Raw genomic sequence first — 20987 nt, forward strand, 5'->3', positions numbered from 1 at the left:
GAAGATCTCTAACATGGGGCTAAGACCCTATAACGCCTTCAAGCAAAGGTTTTTCACTCAAAAATATTGTGAGAAAAGAAAACTTCCTAAAGAAGTGCTCCAAAATGGGATTAAGACCCCTAACACCTTCAAGCAAAGATTTTTCTCTGTCATAAGAAGCAGATGAGATTACATGATACTTGCCCTGCAGTGAGAGAAGAGACCTTTCAAGTTCTATAGATTTCTAGATAAGAGTGGGGAAACCTCTCTCCACCAATGTTTGAAACAGACTGTAATACTGTACATAGTTGAGTTGCATCACACAGTCTTTGTTTTGGTCTTGAGTGAAAAAATAAATGGGGTCAGAACTTTCACCTCCTGGGAGGGGGTGACCTTAGTTGTGCTGCAGGGTGTAGCTGAAGTCTATGGGCAATCCTTTCGCCATCTGACACCATTCCTGGGTGACCTGGTGTTACACAGTTCTGGGACCCCGAGACTATTTTGAGGGGTGCAGACAGCCACTTTTGGGCAGGGGGCTAAAGCACTGTATTTAATGCCTGGACTCCTCTGAAGTTAAAAAGCAACAAAGGTTGGGTCAGACCCTTTAACACATCTCACTCTCTGCATGTGTTAAGATTGGATGTTTTTTGTCTTTACCTGTTTAAATTTTTTTTTTTCTTCCAACGTTTTTATTTACTTTTGGGACAGAGAGAGACAGAGCATGAACGGGGGAGGGGCAGAGAGAGAGGGAGACACAGAATCGGAAACAGGCTCCAGACTCTGAGCCATCAGCCCAGAGCCTGACGCGGGGCTCAAACTCACGGACCGCGAGATCGTGACGCTTAACCGACTGCGCCACCCAGGCGCCCCTGTCTTTACCTGTTTAATAGCAGTATTAGATTTACAACAAAACTGAGAGAAAGGTATAGAGACTTCCTTATATCTCCTGCCCCCACACATGCATTAGCCTTTCCTGTTATCAACATCATTCACCAGAATGGTACATTCAGTTTCATTAATAGATACAGGCCTTTTCAGATAATCTAGTTCATGTGGGAATTTGGGCAGGTTCTGTTTTGTAAAGAATTGGTCCATTTCACCTAGGTTACAAAATTTGTGGGCAGAGTTGTTCAAAGATTAGGTTTTTATGGACATCAAAATAATCAAAGTATGTTCTTACCCAGGGAGGAAAAGAGGAGAGGAACCCAGTTTAGTTTGGCAAACTTGACTTGGTAAGCACTCAGTAAGCGTTAGGTCAATGAGTGGATTTAGAGAAGAAATCTCAGTGCAGATATATTCATAGTCAGCTGTTTGGAGTTTTGTTTGATTGTAACAAAGTTATACTTTCTTTAAACAAATTGACCAATATTTTTCTTTCTGTTTTCTTTATTGCTTCAAAATGTAGAAAACTGTCCATTTAAAGATCTGAGAGGGGCACCTGAGTGGCTCAGTCAATTAAGCATTGAACTTCAGCTCAGGTCATGATCTCAAGGTTCGTGGGTTTGAGCCCCACGTCAGGTTCTCTGCTGTCAACACAGAGCCTGCTTAGGATCCTCTGTCCTCTTCTCTCTCTCTGCCCCTCCCCCACTTGTTCTCTCTCTCTCTCTCTCTCTCTCTCTCTCTCTCTCTCTCTCTCTTTCTTTCAAAAACAAATAAATATTTAAAAAATTAAAAAAAATAAAGATCTGACAAATAGACAATTCTTGTCTGGTGGTTTTTCTACCATTATTTTGTATGTGATCATTTAATTCACCTGGAGTTAATCTTAGTGTGTGACAACGGCAATCACTTTTCTTGAGCAGGAAAAATATTCTCTCCTGTTATGCCATATATGTTGTGAAATAAGTCACAAATTTTATGTGATGTTAGCAAAGTTCTGTGTAGCACTATGTTTTCTTTTTCTTGCTGTTAAAACTTCAAGTTACTTCTGTAAGCTTTTTAATGTCCACCTGCTATGAACTGAATTGTGCTCTAACCAACCCCCTCCCAAATTCATATATTGAAGCCCTACCTGCCAATATGATGGTGTTTGAAGATGGTGCTTTTGGGAGGTAATTAGGATTAGGTAAGGTCATGAGAGTGGGGCCTTCTGATGGGATTAGTGCCCTTATAAAAGGAGACACCAGAGAGATTGCTGTCTCTCTGTCCATCATGAGAAGACACAGCAAGAAGGCAGTTGCAAGCCAGGAAGAAAAACCTTACCAGAACCTAACCCTGCTGGCACCTTGATCTTGGACTTCCAGCTTCCAGAACTATGAGAAAATAAACTTCTGTTGCTTAAGCTATCCAGTTTATGGCATTTTGTTATGGCAGCCTGAACTAATACATCACATGTTACTTGACTTTATCCAATGGCGATCTTCTCTTGTAATGAAAGCACCTCTATTTCCCTTTGGACAACTCCCACCTCAGTTTATGTGGTTTGTGAGGAGCTGAATTCATCTTTGGCTCTAGGGATGGTTAGGAGCTCAGAACTGGCAAATGCCTTCGTGCTGCTATGGCAAAAGATGCCCTTTTCCTTCTGGATTGCTAGACTAGTAGGAAGTAAGATTAGAATTGACCCTGGGAAATCTTTGTACAGCCCAAAATGTGGGATTCTGCCTGAGGTTGAAGCTACAATAGTGAAAGCTGAACTGAGGAAAGATTTGTGGGATATCATCTGAGCTAACCCAGACTCAGTAATGTGTGAGTCCTCTTTTGGACTTTTTCCATTTCAAGAGCCAACAGATTTTTCTATTGAACAGAATCAGTTGCCATTGGGTTTCTGACACCGAACCTAAAAAAAATCCTCATTAATACAATTCTGGCAGATTTTATAAACTGTAATTAATACTAGCTAATTTGATTTCTATTTAGTTGATGCAGATCCCAGAGGTGAAGCACAAATGTTTTTGTTTGAGCAGTCACTCTTAATGATCATCAGGGGTGTCACTGCTATGTAGCTTGGGCCGGTTGGATGTCTACTAGGCATTTCAGAATCAACATAGCCAAGGCACGATTCTTGCTTTCCATCCCAAACCAATTCCTTCCTCTAGTATCCCCCCTTCTAAATAAGTGACATTTGTATTCATCTAGCTGCTCAGGTACCACCTGACAGTCATTCTTTCTTTTTCCTTTATCATGCCTCACATGTGATCTACTAGCCAATTCTTGTTGACTGACCTCCAAAGCATATTCCAAATCCTTCCTTTAAGTCGTCTTTATCTCTTGCTTGCACTCATGGAAAAGGCTTCCAAGTGGTCTTTCTGCTGCCACCATGTGTTCTTCACAGAACATTCCCAGTGGTCTCTTAACATATACACATCAGAGCAGAGGTCGCTCTCTCTACCCAGAACCCTCCAATGGCTTCCCATTGCTTTGAAGATGAAATCCAGACCTTTACCACATCTGCAATGCCTCACATAATGTGACACCTAATTATGTCTTCAAATCCATCTCATGCCACTTCCTCCCCTGTCCATTTATGCTCATCAGTGTGCTACCTGGTTCTTGAGGTAATTTAAGAGTTGTTGTGACACATCAAAACCAGACACATAGAAGAATGCATAACAGCTCACCATGGGCTATTTTCCACCTGATATCAACTCTGCTGGAGATTTGCAGAGAATAATGATGATGATTTGTACAACATTTCATAGATCCCTTAGATCCTCTATTTTTTTTCATGACTACTTAACAATATCTATAGTTAGACATGAGCGTGTTACTTGTGTCATCGTTGACAGAAGCAAAAACTGCTGCTGCTGAAGCTGATGCAGGTTTTAGCTTCCCCAAGATGATAATGATTTGTAAACTACCAGTGCCAACACTGGAATGGAAGTCTCTTGTGTCTGGTTCATTGACTTTCCTCCCGCTACTTTCTGCCAGTAATTAGATTGTAGCCAGAATGACTCCATCTCTATAAACTTCTATCAGAATAAAAGATGTCAGAACATTAAATAAGGACCTTCTTGCAAGAGCTGCATGTACCAAGTACGTGATGGCAGTGTTCCTAAATGTATAGACACTGCTGGGCCTATGTAGGCTGAAAATGACCTGCTCTTTGCACGTGGGGACAAATGTCTAAGGAATTCTGTACTAATGAATACTTAGAATATTTCAATAAAGGAATGTATAAAAATCAGAGAAATTCAACCATCTTTCTTATTATAAGGAAAAATGAATTTTGCAATAGGCTTCTTAGGAATGTATCTGCATGGGGACCAATGGGTGCAAACCAGCACTGTGTCCTCATACATTTCTACATGCTTGGAGACTTACTGCTTCAAGGTTCAGAGCTTACTACAGAAGAGCAATAACAAAGGCAGGCAGGGCAGGGGAGGCCTCCCAGATGACCTTCATGTTCAGGTGCTTGTTGTCTTTCTTGCAACTGACCTGTGCCTGCATGCTCCTGAAGGAGATCGTGAGGCTACATTTCTGTTCATATATATATATATATATATATGTCGTTAAGCATTCTACAAGTCACAGGACAGGCCCTTACAACAAAGACTCATTATATGACCCCAATATCAAGGTTTTCAGTCTTGAATCTTGTTAGGTTGAACCAAATAAAATTGATACTATTCACTGCTTTTTACTAAAAACCTGAATTTTATATACCTAATCCTCTATTAATGGGTAACAGGGAGCAATTTTAAGATTTAATTTGAGTAACAGTTTCCACAGGACAGACCCCAACAATAAAGAATTATCTTGAACAAATGTCCATAATGATACTGTGAGAAACCCTAGTCTGAATACATAAAAGTTGCTGGTCAAGCTAACATGCTTTAAAATAAAATTTGTTCTATCCCCCACCTTAAATATATTTTATATTATATATATATATTATATATTTTTTATGTATTATTTATTTATTTATATATATATATAATATATATAACATGTATATATAATATATATAATATATAAAACCCCACCAGACTAAGAGCACGTTAGTGAGCAAAATGTTTACTGGCTACTTAGAAAAAGTAAAAAGTAGCTGGCTACTTAGAAAAGCAAACTGTTTACCGTAGAGGTTGAAAAAAACGTTACCGTAAATTCTCAGTGTACAATTGTTTCTTTTTTCTTCATCATTAAAAACCCCAAAACAAATGAAAACACTTTGACACTGTGTATATCAACTTTATGGTGGCCACAGATTTTCCTCTCCTTATTGAGTGACATGGGGAAAAACGGGTTTGCAAAAAGTGCATCGGCAGGCCGTGAACGCTAACGGGGCTTCCTGGGAGTTCTGACATCAGAAGGAAGAAGGAACACTTCCACTCCCTCCTTGCTGCAGACGAAGGTGGAAAGGCAGAGGCAGGGCACCCCAGGGTGCTCACAGAGGCTCTCAGAACGGCAGCTACCTGTTTGCCTGTGGGGACAGAGGTGCAGAGACTGGTGGTGCCCTTGGCAGGTCATGGTGGGAAAATGATGAGGGAAGCAGGCAAGAGGCTGCCATCGGATTATAAATCACTGGCCTCTAGGGACTCAAGAGTTACCCTTTCAGTACTTGCCTGCTCCACCTCTCTGGACCGGGCAGCGAGGCTGCACAGGAGGCTCTGGCAGATTTCCTACAAACTATCCAGGAGGCTCCTGTTAAGCTGGCACCAGGTAAAGGTAGTGAGGGCATCAGTGTCCTTTGACCTTATCTTTACTGATCTCTATTTGTCTTCCAGCCAGCTTTCAAAACATACCATTTTACTGTGTTTTAAAGACCACATTGAACCGTGAAAAACACATGTTTTTGACTTAAATTCTGACTCCATCACTTATTAACTCTTTCCTAAGAGTTAATAAAGCATTCCACTTAAACTCGCTGGATCTCAGCTTCTACTCTTTAAAATTGTAGTTTCAGGGGCGCCTGGGTGGCTCAGTCAGTTAAGCGTCTGACTTCGGCTCAGGTCATGATCTCACAGCCTGTGGGTTCGAGCCCTGTGTCGGGCTTTGTGCTGACAACTTGGAGCCTGGAGCCTGCTTCAGATTCTGTGTCTCCCTCTCTCTCTCTGTCCCTCCCCCGCTCGTGCTCCGTCTCTCTCTCACTCTCTCAAGAATAAATCAACATTAAAAAAAAATTAATTAAAAAAAATAAAATTGTAGTTTCAGAAGATTTGTTAAATATTCATTAATACTTGAGTGACTATTATATGCCAGACACGGTCTCCTGCATACTGGGAACCACTATCCTCATAGAGTTTACAGACTAGTGAGGGAGACAGACACTAGTTGGATAATCATATTAATGAATAGATATTAAAGAGTGAGAGGGACCCACTTTTTTTTGCATCATTTAATTTATTCTGTTTTGTATTTTCAGGAGAAAGGCCCTTTAAATGTCCCTTTGAAGGCTGCGGTCGGTCTTTTACAACGTCAAATATCAGAAAAGTGCGTGTTAGGACACACATAGGAGAAAGACCTTACTACTGCACAGGAGCAGGATGCGGGAGGGCACTTGCCAGTGCAACTAATTATAAAAATCATGTGAGGATACACACAGGTAACAGTTCTGATTCCTTTGTCTTCTGTCTTTCTCCCATAAACCATTTCCTTTTTTGGGGGGGGGGGGGGATTTATTTATTTATTTATTTATTTTTATATTAAGTACAATTTATTGTCAAATTGGTTTCTGTACAACACCCAGTGCTCATCCCAACAGGTGCCTTCCTCAATGTCCATCACCCACTTTCCCCTCTTCCCCACCCCCCTCAACCCTCAGTTTGTTCTCAGTATTTAAGAGTCTCTTATGGTTTGCCTCCCTCCCTCTCTCTAATTTTTTTTTCCCCTGTCCCCTCCCCCAGGGTCTTCTGTAAAGTTTCTCAGGATCCACATAAGAGTGAAAACACATGCTATCTGTCTTTCTCTGCCTGACTTATTTCACTCAGCATAATAGCCTCCGGTTCCATCCACGTTGCTGCAAATGGCCAGCTTTCATTCTTTCTCATTGCCAAGTAGTATTCCATTGTATATATAAACCACGTCTTCTTTATCCACTCATCAGTTGATGGACATTTAGGCTCTTTCCATAATTTGGCTATCGTTGAAAGTGCTGCTATCAACATCGGGGTACAAGTGTCCCTATGCATCAGCACTCTTGTATCGAGAGGGACCCACTTCTATGGCTGTGCAGGATTGCACTGTACAACTCCAGGGCAAACCATTTATATCCTAGTCCGTATGCATGGTCTTCTGTGAAGCTGTGCCGTATATAGTCTCTATGACTGCACATAGCACTCACTCTAAGAGCTTTGAGCAAGAGGAACCCTGCCCTATTATAGAGTATAAAAAGGATAATGAATTTTGGCTGGTGAGTTGGAAAACATTTCTTCAAGGAACTACTACTTAAGCTGAAAAATAATAGTTTTGAGCCTAAACCTGGACCAGACCTGTTATAAAACCTACAGTATTCTTTGATTTTATGTGCATTCTTTCTGCTGAAGGCATCTCTCCTGGGTCTTATTTGAGGTGTCGTTAGGTAGAGTCCCAAGCAAGACAATCTCCAGAGCTAGCAAGAGACTGGTCCAGAGGCAAGTTATCAGAGAGGGAACTCAAGCACAGAATAAATCCCACATTTTGATGTCAGGATTTTGAGCCATGATTGAGTTAGAGTTCAGACCTAGTGGCTCCAGCATGGAGTGGAGTCTACAGCAAAAAGATGGAACACAGCAAATTCTGGTGACATAATCACTATTACTAATGACGTTTCCAGGTCTGGGTCATTCCTGATGAAGCTCTCAACTCAGGCTGTGTGGGGAGCAGGTTTCTGAAATGGACACTAACCCTTCCAGCCCACCTGGTTCTCTTCACTGATTTCCAGTGCAGGCCTCAGAGTGTGAGAAGAGGCAGTGACAGGAGAGCATGACGGGATGGGGGTGTGAGGGGAGGGAGTGCCTCAGCGGTGGTGGGACTCACAGTGGGAACTGAGCAGCAATGACAAGGGTCTTAGAGCCTGGGGCTGCTGATGAAATATTGCCTTTTCAGGACTGGAGTAGAGAACTTTCATGCCTCAGGAGTGGAAGGGAGAGATGTCTCATCTCCCACTGACATCTCTGTGGGTTATAGGCTCAGCTTCTCATTCTTCCCCAGTAGACCTTCCCATTCCTAGTCACATCATTGCTCATACTGTGACTTCACTTTTGATCCTAGCAGACATCTTTAGTTGACCCCCTCCAGACCCACTCTCTACCTTCCTCCATTGAGCCTGGACTACATCAGTAGGTCCCCTTGCCCTTTGGCTTCCAGATGCTTTTGGCCAAAGCCCACACCACCTGCAGGAGATTAAAAGGAGGAGAGTGAGGTCAGGCTATGCATTTCAGCTCCCATCCTACAAGGTTGCCACAGGCTGGCTGTGTTCCCCGACAAGTGGTCACTATTCTTCTCCAGATGTCCAACAATGATTACTGTCACTTTCTGAGGTTTGGTAATTATGCATTCTTTCCAGCTAAGGGTCGGTAATAGTGCAGCTTCCACCGGCTCTGGGTTACTGTGCTCTCACCTGGATTACTCTGGTTTCTCTTACCCATACTTTGGGAAATAGTCCCCACACAATAAAATCTCCTGAAGTTATTTCATTTTGAGAGTGCCATCTGCTTCCTGTTGGGAGTCTGACTGATACTTCTATTTCCTCTCATACTTCAACAACATATTTCAGGTTCGAACACAAACACTACCTCTTTCCTTCCTACCACCCCATCTCACCACCACACACAGAATTATTTGGCCAGCCCTCTGACATCCCACCATACCTAAGCTCTCCTCCATTGTGGTTCTTACTGGATTCTATGGGAGTTGTTTCTTGTATGTCTGGTTTATTCCTCCCTTTCCACACCAGACGGTGAGCTCTTCAAGGCAGGCATGCATTTACTCACTTCTGGTCTCCAGTGTTTTGCTTTGCTCTTTTTTGTGAGCATGCTCAAGCCAGCCATGGGTTGCTGGCAAGGGTCACTCTAGTTTTATAGGATGCATCATCTTCTTCCTAGAATTGCTGCATATGACATTTAATCCATACCGGGCACTGTGTGTTGATTTTTCTAACTCTGTTGAGAAACTTGGCATGATGATATCTACATAATCAGGGAACCCAGAGGAGGTGATCTTGCTCAGTAGGACCTGAAGAAAAACTCTGTCCCAATTTGCATTATGATTAGTAAACCCAATCAAGTCACGTCCTATCAATCACTGTATATTAAGAATCTACTATGTGCCAAGAGCTGCATTCACCCTAGTAGAATGGCAGGACTTTCAGATAAGAGCTTTTGGACACCTTACAAAGAGACTTGGAGACAAAAAGTAAGCAGAGACAAAACACATTCTCCTTATTTTGAGCTCCCAGGTTGGGCAATAATGCCGGCTCAAGAAGTCACAGAATCTTCCTTCCTTCCCCCTTTGCTTCTTTTTCTTATCCTTCCTGGCAGGAGAGGCCTGCAGCCTAAAATGCCAAAGTTTTGTAGTAAATAAAGGCTCTGCTCAGAATTTTCTCACTACGAGCAGAGACGTAGAAAGCCAAGTATGACACAGGCTAAGACTCTAAATGGCGATTTGACTTGGTTATCACCTAGAACCCAAGGCTTGTATGACTGTCCATAGTATCACAGGCATCAGGGTGGTGGGGACTGCTGTCCAAGGCCCCTTTTTGGTCACTATCTCCTTCTGTCTTCTGTCATCTATCCCTGAACTTCGTGGGTTCCAGCGGAGATGGATCAGTCTGCACAGCTGGAATCCTCCTGGTCACAGCACATGTCCCAAGGAAGCCTTATGCCACTCAGGTCATCATATCCATGGACTCAGATGAATCCAATGACAAGACTGGGAATTTCCAAGGCAGACATATGAGTCTCCTCTGATGCTTCACCTACACGGTAAATGTACTTCATTCCCCTTGTCTGGGTGCTTTTTGTACATTCCACTCATCTTTCTTCTTTTGATTTCTTGGTTAAAAATGCTGTCAGCTGAGCAATTTGATGTCCAAAGGAAGATTCTATTTGTGAGGCATTTTTCTTTTTTAAGGAGTTGGAATAGAAAATTCTTTTATGCTTGAAAACTTCTCTGTTTTCTTTTCCCGTGAACTTAAAGTGAAAGCTGACAGAGGGTGTTAACTCTTCTGTTTCTATATCATTCCATCTGCATCGGTCACCGTGACCATATCCAACTTCAGATTCCACAGGCCCAGGGGGGTGAGGAAGCTGCACAAAGAAGGACCAGCAGGAGCCCAGGTGAGGAATGCCTTGCCCTCCCTGCCCAAGTGTGACTGACTGCTCTGCGTACAGTGACTTTAGGGATTGAAAGGTGAGAGGTCAGAAAACGCTTTCAAGGAGGGCTGCAGGGGCGCTGGACAAACCAGTCTCCCAAATTCCTTTCGTTAGTACTTGTCTCCATAGCAGCCCCCTCCCAAGCTCATTTAAATATGTGAATATTGGGGCGCCTGGGTGGCGCAGTCGGTTAAGCGTCCGACTTCAGCCAGGTCACGATCTCGCGGTTCGTGAGTTCGAGCCCCGCGTCGGGCTCTGGGCTGACGGCTCAGAGCCTGGAGCCTGTTTCCGATTCTGTGTCTCCCTCTCTCTCTGCCCGTCCCCCGTTCATCCTCTGTCTCTCTCTGTCGCAAAAATAAATAAACGTTGAAAAAAAAAATTAAAAAAAAAATAAATAAATATGTGAATATTATTAGTGAAATTGAAAATCACTTGGTATAAAGCTACTATGTGCCTGGCACCATGTTAAGCACTGTGGGTGGACTTCATAATCACTGTCCTCAGGAAGTTCAAGTCTAACTAGGAGACATGTACACACACCCAGCCAAGCACATGGTGCCAGGGGAGCAAAGACAAGGTGCCGGAGACGAGCTCCAGCAACCAGGGGTTCCCAAAGGAAGAACGGCGGCGTCGGTGAAAGTAAAACAAAACTAAAATAAAGAACTAAAAAATAAAAAACTACAATAAAAAACTAAAACTAAAATAAAAATGGGCACAGACAACAGCAGTGTGTTGAACTGGCCAATTTATTGCAGCAAACGTGGCATTATATTTGCTAGTGATTTCCTTGTAGCATACGTCACCTATGTTTTTCTAACATTACCTAACTTTGAAAATGTTCCTATGTGTAATCAACCTTTAAGAAATAACATGGCGATTTCCCCCTAACTTTCCCGCATACCCTTTGATTATAGATTAATTTCTTACATTATTCCATTATGCATCTGCGTTTATCTATAATCTACAAAGCATTTGCCTTGCTGTTCTCGTGAAAGGCCCTCCATTTCTCAACACCTCAAGTGGAACAGTTACAGGGACATGACCTCCTAACCACATGAGGCCAGAAGAACAATGTGTTTGCCTCGGTCCAAGGTGCCAGAAAGGGGCCGAAAAAGCCTTAGAAACCCATGCCTCATACATTCTCAGAGAGACAATGCACCTAGGAACCAATGAACCGACTAGGTTCAGTCATCATCTGGAATGCCTCCGGGGGGCCAGGTGGGCCTAGGGGTTGAAGTCACCTGTGCCCAGAGATACACTCCTTAGTTGCCGGAGTGGGGCTTTCAAATCCATATGTCTCTCCTTACAGGCCCTCTTTGCTGGCAAAGGGATGAGGCTATCCTTCCTGTAAGTAGAGGAGTCTCCATGGGGGATGGCAAGGGCTAAACGTAAGGCCGCACAATTTCTAGCGGAACCTTATTTTTTTTTTTCCTAATGGTTCTTTTCCCAGGGGGCCTGCCGAGGGCAATTCCCCAACAGACAATACCCCAGGTACTTTAACAAGGCCAAATTACCTAAAAGCGGGAGTACAAGAAGCTTCACTGTCGGCCGGCCGCCCTGCAGTCACCAATCCGTCCACAGCCCGGGCCCTGCCACTCAGGCTGGGATAGCTCGGCTTCCAGCAGCAAGGGTCTCCCTATCTGAGTTTGGCAGATGCTCCATTGCAAATCCTCCCCACTGACTGCAGAGTCGCTAGGAGACAAAGTAGATGCTGGCGTTCAGGTGGATTATCTCATTCTCTTCCTCAGGGTCTCAACCCATTAGCTTGGTAAAAAGGCATTCCCCTTTGAGTCCAGTTAAATTGTCCTCAGAGGCTGACACAAATAAAAGCCTCCAGAAGCTTCTTATAAAGTATAGTCTGAGTGAAGACCATGTCTAAAATGGTGGCTATCTGTGCCTGAGCCACAGGGAGGTGCTGGGTATATGGGCTTCTGGAGTGCAGGGACTGTGTTTTTTATATTCACAGAACCCAGTGCTTGGCACAGTGTAGAAACTTTGTAACTTAATGAATTATGTAATCCCTTACTGAGTTAGGAGTTGAGTGGTCCCTGTCCTAGCTGAGTGGCTTTTGATCTATTACCTTTTCCTTATCTTGGTGTCCTCATCTGTGAAATGAGGGTTCTTGTTTAAAGAGATCCGAGAACTCCTCCTGCTTGGATATTTTCTCAGTCAATAAAATAACATAAAATCAGACAAAAACCCACCCTCTCAGAAAGGAAAGGGATCCAGGGTGACTGGCCATGTCCAAAAGGGGAAGAGGAACTCTCTGAAGGGTGTGTGCTCCCAGTTTATGTCCTAAACTGAAATCGAATAAGCTCCGAGGCCAATGCATTTCACAGTGGAGAGTTTCAGGTTGATTGCACAGTTCAGAGATTAAATATTCAAGGTTAAAGATACATTTCCATTAAGGTGATCTATATCCCTGTTACACTTAAGAGAACTTTTGTGTGTGTGTGTGCATTTTGTTTAGTATTTCTGGAGCACTAAACTCTAAGAATAAAAAGGGTACAAGTAGCTACTTCTTGGCAAGGGGTCAGAGACCCTGATATAATTTGTGAAATTAATTGCTACAGTTGATTGCAGGGGTCAAGGATGAAAAAGGTATGTTGCATTCCTATTCTACACAAGTACTGGACAGAGGGACTGTTTTATGGCAAAAGTGACTTACCTGGAAAAGGCAGGACCACACCCACTCATTTCCTAACCATGCCCCGTGTCAGGATGAAGGACCACCCTGTCCCAATGGAGAGTCTAGATTACATTCCAGAGCACACCCTTTAAATATCTCACCAAAAATTCAGCCCAGAATTTTCATTTGAATCTTTGCTGACATTTGAGGAACTCTGGAAGAGAAGAGCCATTTCTCAGAGGTTATTTTCATTTTTGTAGATTCAGGCATGTAGGGACATGTATTTGAAGTTTTGTTGAAAATTAGGTGATGAGCGTGGTGAGAAAAAGATAGGCAGAATGCTGAACAAAGTAAAAAAAAAAAAAACCCACTAATTAGGAATTTTGTAGAAGTTGTCCTGGATGGTAACTGATACAGGAGATGTAGTCATAAAAATGTATTGTTCAGGGACAGAAAACATTATGCCTGGAGAGAAAGAACTGGTAGAAAAGGCAGTAAAGGGCTTTGGAAAGAACTGGAATTCAGGATAGGATGTTAATCCTGGAGGCACAGGAAGGTCAAGCCATGTATTGATTTGAAGAAGAATGAAGAACTTGGCCTAAAAAGCTGGGCAAATGAGCTGTTTCCATTGAGCTCCCTAGCAAACACCACTGCATTGTATGCTACCCACCCCTCCCTGCTTGCCTCCAGCATCGATCCCAGAATCCAGGTCAGGCTGAAGTGAAAGCCGACTAGTTTCAACTTCCAAGGGTCCAGGGTCAAGGATCTTGACAGGCCATCACAATACCAGTGTACTCAGGAAAGTTCTATTTCTAAGCATTCCTTGTTTTCACGGTTTTCAGAAATACGAACATTTTGAAAGTCTTTAGAAAAGGATGAAGGAAGTCGGTGGTACATGGGAATCCGGTAAGAGTGCCATGTCTGAAGGAGTCTGCTTCTTAGTGTTAATGACATTAATGGGCACGTCATCTGTCAGGTACACCAATATGAAACTGTCACCCGTGCAAGACTCACCCTTCCTCCCAAATGACCTTAAGATAGCTGCAGCTTGCAGGCTGTGATCCCTTCTATGCTGGAAGACTGGGGAAGTGTGGGATCTCTAGCCTAGTTCTGAGGGTCTGTAATAGTTAAATCCACTTCCATTTCAAGTGGAATAATTCCTCAGGATGAGAGGAAGGTTTTCATTCTCAGATCAGGTGGTCATTAGCTAAGCTGTTGTCCATCTGCTACCTTCAAACTTATTGACATCTTTTGGGAGATGAAAATAAAATGCAGAATTTTAAAAAAGAGACCAGAATGAATTTCATGTCCTGCCAACCATAAAAGATGCCATTTGAACTTATGAATAATAAATAGAAGGGTTTTCACTTGGACTCAATTTTCTTGGCTGCTACCAAACTTCCATACAAAACAAATAGCCGCTGACTTATATGCCCGTGACCCCTCAGGACACACTGAAAAATGCAACAGGAACTCTAGATGATGTCAGGAATCATTTTTGGTGTGAAATGAGTCTTATAATTCATTACTTGTTGAGTTTTTTACCCTTGTAAAAATCTCCAAGTGTAGAGAAATGCTGGAAACCTTCCCATAGGAAAGCATGTACTGATTCGATTGAGCAAAATGAACACATAGGAGAGAGTCTTCTTACCTGCGTTGTTACACAGGGCTATGGGGGGGGGCGCCCCCATGAACTAGGAAGGCACTCAGGACTGTTTCTCTGATGCTTTTTAATAGCTGTGAGTTCTTATCAAGTCTTCTCTCCTCATCGGCCATATTACAAAACCCACGTATAGAATTGTTTTGAAAATTAAATAAATGGATATAAAGGTACAGTGTTAAGCTATCAAATATGAATATTCTTAAGTTTGAATCCAACTCTTACATATTAGATTGCCTAAACTAAAATTTGAAGGTACAAATGTGTTTTCTGGAATTAAGGAGAGTCTAGGGTTATTAGGATACTGCTTTGGGGCAACAGTTATCAGGGAAGAGAACACATTTCCTAGGGCAATATAGGCTTCTTCATCTTATTTTATCTTATTTTTGTTTCTTTGTTTCTTTGTTTGCACCAAACGAATGAGACAAGAGCCATTATTTTTCCCTTTTCTTCGAATGTAAGGGAAAGTAGGATGGTGTGAACTGTGAGCTGAAGAACCCTGGCTGGGGCCAAGGGCAGTGACCATCCTTAAATAGCACCTAACAGGAGTAAGGAGACAGGTCCTCACAGTAAGACACAGTAAGACACGTCTAGGGTCAGATCTCTATGATTGTCAGAATTCAGAGAGCAAGACAAGTGCTGGCATTGACCAAATTTGTCCATCAGTTTCCAGCCTCTAAGCTCAGATCCATAAACACGTGTCTTTATATTTGGAATTTGGAGCAACATTTAAAAACATGGTTTAAACTCGGTCATGTGAAATTGTGTTCCTTTTATTTGGGAGAGGGACCATTCTGAAGACAAGAAGACTGTTGATCTTGTGTTTTTTTCCCCCCCTCTGGTGCTATTCTTCCTGAGAGCACAACCCACTTTACTGACAATGTCTCATTATTCCTCACAAAAAAATGGTGTCTCCTGTAATTGCCTTTCTCCCAAATGTTCCTAGAAGTAATGAGATTAGAGCCATTTGTGAGGAATTGAAGAATTCAAAGAACTTCCTAGATCAGAATGAAAAGAATTTCGGTCTTTCAGTTGTTAGAAAAAAAAAAAAATCACCGCCCATCTCTTGAGGAACAGAATCCATTGTTCTCACCTTCCTCCAAGACACAGGCATTCGCTGAATCAAGATGTGTCATGGCTGCATTTCAAGGGCTGTCTTGAAACTGAGCCCAGGCGCATTTCAAAAGGAAACTAAGTTTGTTAGGTTCTGGCTTATGCATATCATTAGTCAGAGAATAATGGGGAAGGAAGGTTCTTATTTGCTAAATGAAATGTTGTTAAGTCCATGTAGTAAAAGATGTCAAATAAATTTATATGGGAGACGGAAGAGAAAATGGGAATTGTACTCATTTAAGCATGAGCAATATTTTATGTTTATTATCCCCATCCTGCTCAAAGGATTTTAAGGAAATTATGTAATCTTCAGGATTGAAGGCAAGAATTATCGAATCATGTTTGGGAATGACTTGTAACCCTAAAAGACCGCTCCTGAAAGGAGGTCATTCCACTCGATCGTGAGCAGATATGATGACTGGATATCTACCTCGTTGCCTGGCAGCTTCTGGGTTAGAAACTTCACATTGAGACAAGATATGTCTCAGTACAACTGCTATCCATTGGTCCTAAGTTCCACCTCACCAATATACATTTTTTACAGTCTCTCAAGAATTTGAAGCTAGCTCTTTTATCCTTCCTTGGCAAGTCTTCTTTGGAGGAATCTGAAAGGAAATTATATGTTGTTTCCTCTAATGCCTTCCGGCATCTTTGACACATGTTTGTGGAAGTCTCCAAGTCTGTTTCATTCTGTGGATAACACCTTATGGTCTGTCCTGGTGAGAGTAAGCTATTGGAACTAGACAAATGATGCTTTCTCAGTCAACACAGATAGTGAGATGTCTCAGCCACGGATGTAAAAAAAAAAAAAAAAAAAAAAAAAAAATTGTTCCTTTCTCCTTTTCTCTTCACTTTCTTATGGCAATATATATACTATTAGTTCCTTGGTATCTCCCTAGTGCCTATTATTGGAATGACCATGAAGGTTGCAACCCCAAAAGCCAACTCTAGATTTTCTCTGATACCTGAAGTTCAGTCAACATTGAGCTCTACCTTCCTTTCTTAGTGGATAGCAACTGAAATGCCATCAGAGCAGCCAACGATGCCATTGATCAACTTGGACTGATCAATACACAAATACCCAGGGCATGGTTTTCCTGTTAGCCTTCTAGTTTCTGAGGAAAAAAAAAAATGTTCTTAATGAATACACTGGTTGGAGTAGCTGGGATCAGAAATGTAAGGTTGGTGGGTCATTCAACAGCAGACCCCCAGCTTCAGAGTTCCCCTCACCTCACCTTTTTGACATCGATGTGTGCCCTGTGACAATTTTGCAGAGACTCTAATGGTTTACCCATTGTGCCACTTTGTTTGACGTGCACAGCATTCTTATTACAATATTTCTGGTAGGATAAATCTCTTCCTATTTAAATGATAAATGGCTGGAATAATTTTTTAACATTCAGATATTTTTATAAAAAGAGAAGTTAACCTGTGATCTGGAAGGGGCAGTAAAGTCAAATTCTAAATTCAGAACATAATTCCTTAACATTGAAGCAGAAGATAGGAAAGGAAGCCAGTGCTATAAAAAAAAAATCTACTTTATTAAGTTGTAAATTACAGCTGATCTTTGAACAATGCACACAGTCAAAAATCCAACATATAAGTTTTGGCTCTCCCCAAAACTTAACTACTACTAGCTTGCTGTTGAAAAGAAGCCTTCCTGATAAAATAAACAATTGATTAACACATGTTATAGATGTTATATACTGTATTCTCACAATAAAGTTAGAGAAAAGAAGCTAGAGAAAAGAAGAAAATGTTATTAAGGAAATCACAAGGAAGAGAAAAAATATTTACGGTACTGTGCTGTATTTATAAAAAAAATCTGTGTGTAAGTGGACACACTGTTCAAATCTGTGTTGTTCAAGGGTCAACTGTATATCTCAATATATACAATGCACCCATTTTATGTGTACATTCCTATGAGTTTTGAGGAATGTAGAGACCCATGTAACTACTGCCCCAATGAAGAAATAGAACATTTCTATCATGTTAGAAAGTTCTAGACAATTTTGATGCCCCCCAAAACCTGACTCAAGGCAAACACCAATTGGCATTCTGCCAATTTTATATTAGGTTTGTCTTATTAGAGTTTTATATAAATGGAATAACAAAGTATACACTTTTTTATGTCTGCTTGCTTTCACTCAGCATGTTTTTTTTCTTTTTTTTTATTTATATATGAAATTTATTGTCAAATTGGTTTCCATACACCACCCAGTGCTCATCCCAAAAGGTGCCCTCCTCAATACCCATCACCCACCCTCTCCTCCCTCCCACCCCCCATCAACCCTCAGTTTGCTCTCAGTTCTCAACAGTCTCTTATGCTTTGGCTCTCTCCCACTCTAACCTCTTTTTTTTTTTTTTTCCTTCCCCTCCCCCATGGGTTCCTGTTAAGTTTCTCAGGATCCACATAAGAGTGAAACCATATGGTATCTGTCTTTCTCTGTATGGCTTATTTCACTTAGCATCACACTCTCCAGTTCCATCCACGTTGCTACAAAAGACCATATTTCATTTTTTCTCATTGCCACGTAGTATTCCATAGTGTATATAAACCACAATTTCTTTATCCATTCATCAGTTGATGGACATTTAGGCTCTTTCCATAATTTGGCTATTGTTGAGAGTGCTGCTATGAACATTGGGGTACAAGTGCCCCTATGCATCAGTACTCCTGTGTCCCTTGGATAAATTCCTAGCAGTGCTATTTCACTCAGCATGTTTTTGAGAGTCCATGCTGTTGCATGTAGAGAGACATCGGTTATTCTTTTTATTGCTGAGTATTACTCCATTGTATGGATGTCCAGTCTTTTCTTCATCCATCATCTTTTGATGGGCATTTACATAAAAGACCTTGAGTAGATACAGGTTTTCATCTGTTTTGGGTAAACACCTGGGGATGGACTTACTGGGTGTCAGATAAATGTTATGTTTAAATTTATTAGAAACTGTCAAATTGTTTTCCAATGTGGTTGTTGCATTTTATAGTACCACCAGCAGTATATAAAAGTTCTGATTTCTCCACATCTTTACTAATACTGGTATAGTTAGTCTTCTTAATGTCAGCATTCAAATGGGGTGTTGAGGCATTTCATTGTAGTTTATATTCCTTTGATGACTAACGTTAATCATATTTTTGGTATATATTCATCTGCATACCTTTTGTGAAGTATCAATGCAAATATTTTGTCTATTTTGTCATTTGGGTGTTTGTCTTAAAATTAAATCATAATTGCTTTTATAAATTTTGAACATAAGTTCAAAATTTATAGATGTTGTAGATGTTGTTATAGATATGATTATATGAATGAGTTTTAAATGTGTGATAGGGGGGCGCCTGGGTGGCTCAGTTGGTTAAGCGTCTGACTTCAGCTGAGGTCATGATCTCACAGTTTGTGGGTTTGAGCCCTGCGTCGGGTTCTGTGCTGACAGCTTGGAGCCTGGAGCCTGCTTTGGATTCTGTATCTCCTCCTCTCTCTGTGCCTACCCTGCTCATGCTCTGTCTCTGTCTCTCAATTATAAATAAACATAAATAAATAAATAAATAAATAAATAAATAAATACATACATACATAAATAAATACATAAATAAATACATAAATAAATAAATGTGTGCCAGGACTATATGTACGCATAGATAGATAGTTTTCAACCAGTTAATGGACTACCTTTCCATATTTATTTTTATTTTTATTTTTTTTTTAATTTTTTTTTAACGTTTATTTATTTTTGAGACAGAGACAGAGCATGAACGGGGGAGGGTCAGAGAGAGAGGGAGACACAGAATCGGAAGCAAGCTCCAGGCTCTGAGCCATCAGCCCAGAGCCTGACGCGGGGCTCGAACTCACGGACTGTGAGATCGTGACCTGAGCCGAAGTCGGACGCTCAACCGACTGAGCCACCCAGGCGCCCCATACCTTTCCATTTTTAAAAAGAAATCTTTTGAAGAACAGATATTTTAAATTTGCTTTTTATATTTTATCTAAGATCTCTTTGCCTACCTCAAAGTAACAAATATTATCATATAAATATAAATATACATGTTTAATTTCTAACAGTCCCCCCGAAGTAATATTGTATCACTTCACTCAAAATGTAGGAACTTTTATTTATTTATTTATTTATTTATTTAGAGAGACAGAGCATGAGCAGGGGAGGGGCAGAGAGAGAGGGAGATACAGAATCTGAAGCAGGCTCTGTGCTGACAGCTCAGAGCCTGACATAGGGCTCTAACCCATGAACCGTGAGATCATGACCTGAGCTGAAGTTGGACGCTCAACCTACTGAGCCAGCCAGGTGGCCCTAAATGTAAGAACTTTAAAATGTCATGCATTCATTTTTTTCTCTCCCATCCCTTGTGCTTTTCATTTTCATGCATTTTACTTCTACATTTGTTAGAAATTTCATAATGAATTTTTATTATTTTAAAATTAATTATCTCTTACGAAATTAAAAATTTTCATTTATATTTACATACATATTTACCATTTCTGGCACTTTTAATTCCTTTTAACAGACCCATTCTATAAGGTATCATTTTCTCTCTAATTGAAGTTTCTGTTAATATTTTTTTTGGAGTGCAGATTTCCTGGAGACAAATTATCTCACTTTTGGTTTGTGTGAAAGTCTTTATTTTGCCTGCATTTTTGAATGGCATTTTCACCCTGAATAGACTCCTAATTCTTCTACTAAGGTGTGACCCCTGAGGTCTCTTCTGAATGCCCAGGTGGTCTTCTGGGGACTGTCCTCTCTGGCTGTTTGAAGAGTCACTGTCTTCTCACTTTGTATATCCTTTAGAAATTGTTTACCTTATGGCTCCCCAGTCACACTTTCCTTGGCTGTGTGCAGCCCGGTCTTATGTAAGCACAGCTCAGTGTTCAGCAAAGACTCAAGGACACTGCATGCATACTTCTGGAGTTTTTTTTCCATAGCACACTAGTCTCTAGAACTTTTTCTTGCTTTTTCCAGCTGTCTCATCTTCCCTGGACTCTAATCTAATCTCTGTCTCAATTTAGAAAGATCTTGTTCAGCTTTGAGTCTCCTCTCTGCATTATGGTCCAAAATATGCTTCTGGACAGAACTTTCGGGTGATTGTAGGATTTCTCTTGCTATTTTCACTTCATGGCCCAAAATCTATAAAATCTATAAAATCATGGACAAAATCTATAAAACAATTGTTTATAGATACTGGAAAACGGGAAGCAGAGGACTGTGTTCTCAGAGAGAAGAGAAACGATACTCTTGCTGATATGATGTGGGCTGGGAGTGGATTGTCAAAAAACAATTCTTGAGATGTTTTCAATGCAGAAAAGGTAGTCTTATTAAAGCACGGGGATGGGACCTGTGGGCAGAAAGAGCTGCACTGAGGTTGTGA

This window comes from Herpailurus yagouaroundi, unplaced genomic scaffold (genome assembly GCF_014898765.1).
Source record: "Herpailurus yagouaroundi ecotype Mexico unplaced genomic scaffold, PumYag 188, whole genome shotgun sequence".
Lineage (NCBI taxonomy): Eukaryota > Metazoa > Chordata > Mammalia > Carnivora > Felidae > Herpailurus > Herpailurus yagouaroundi.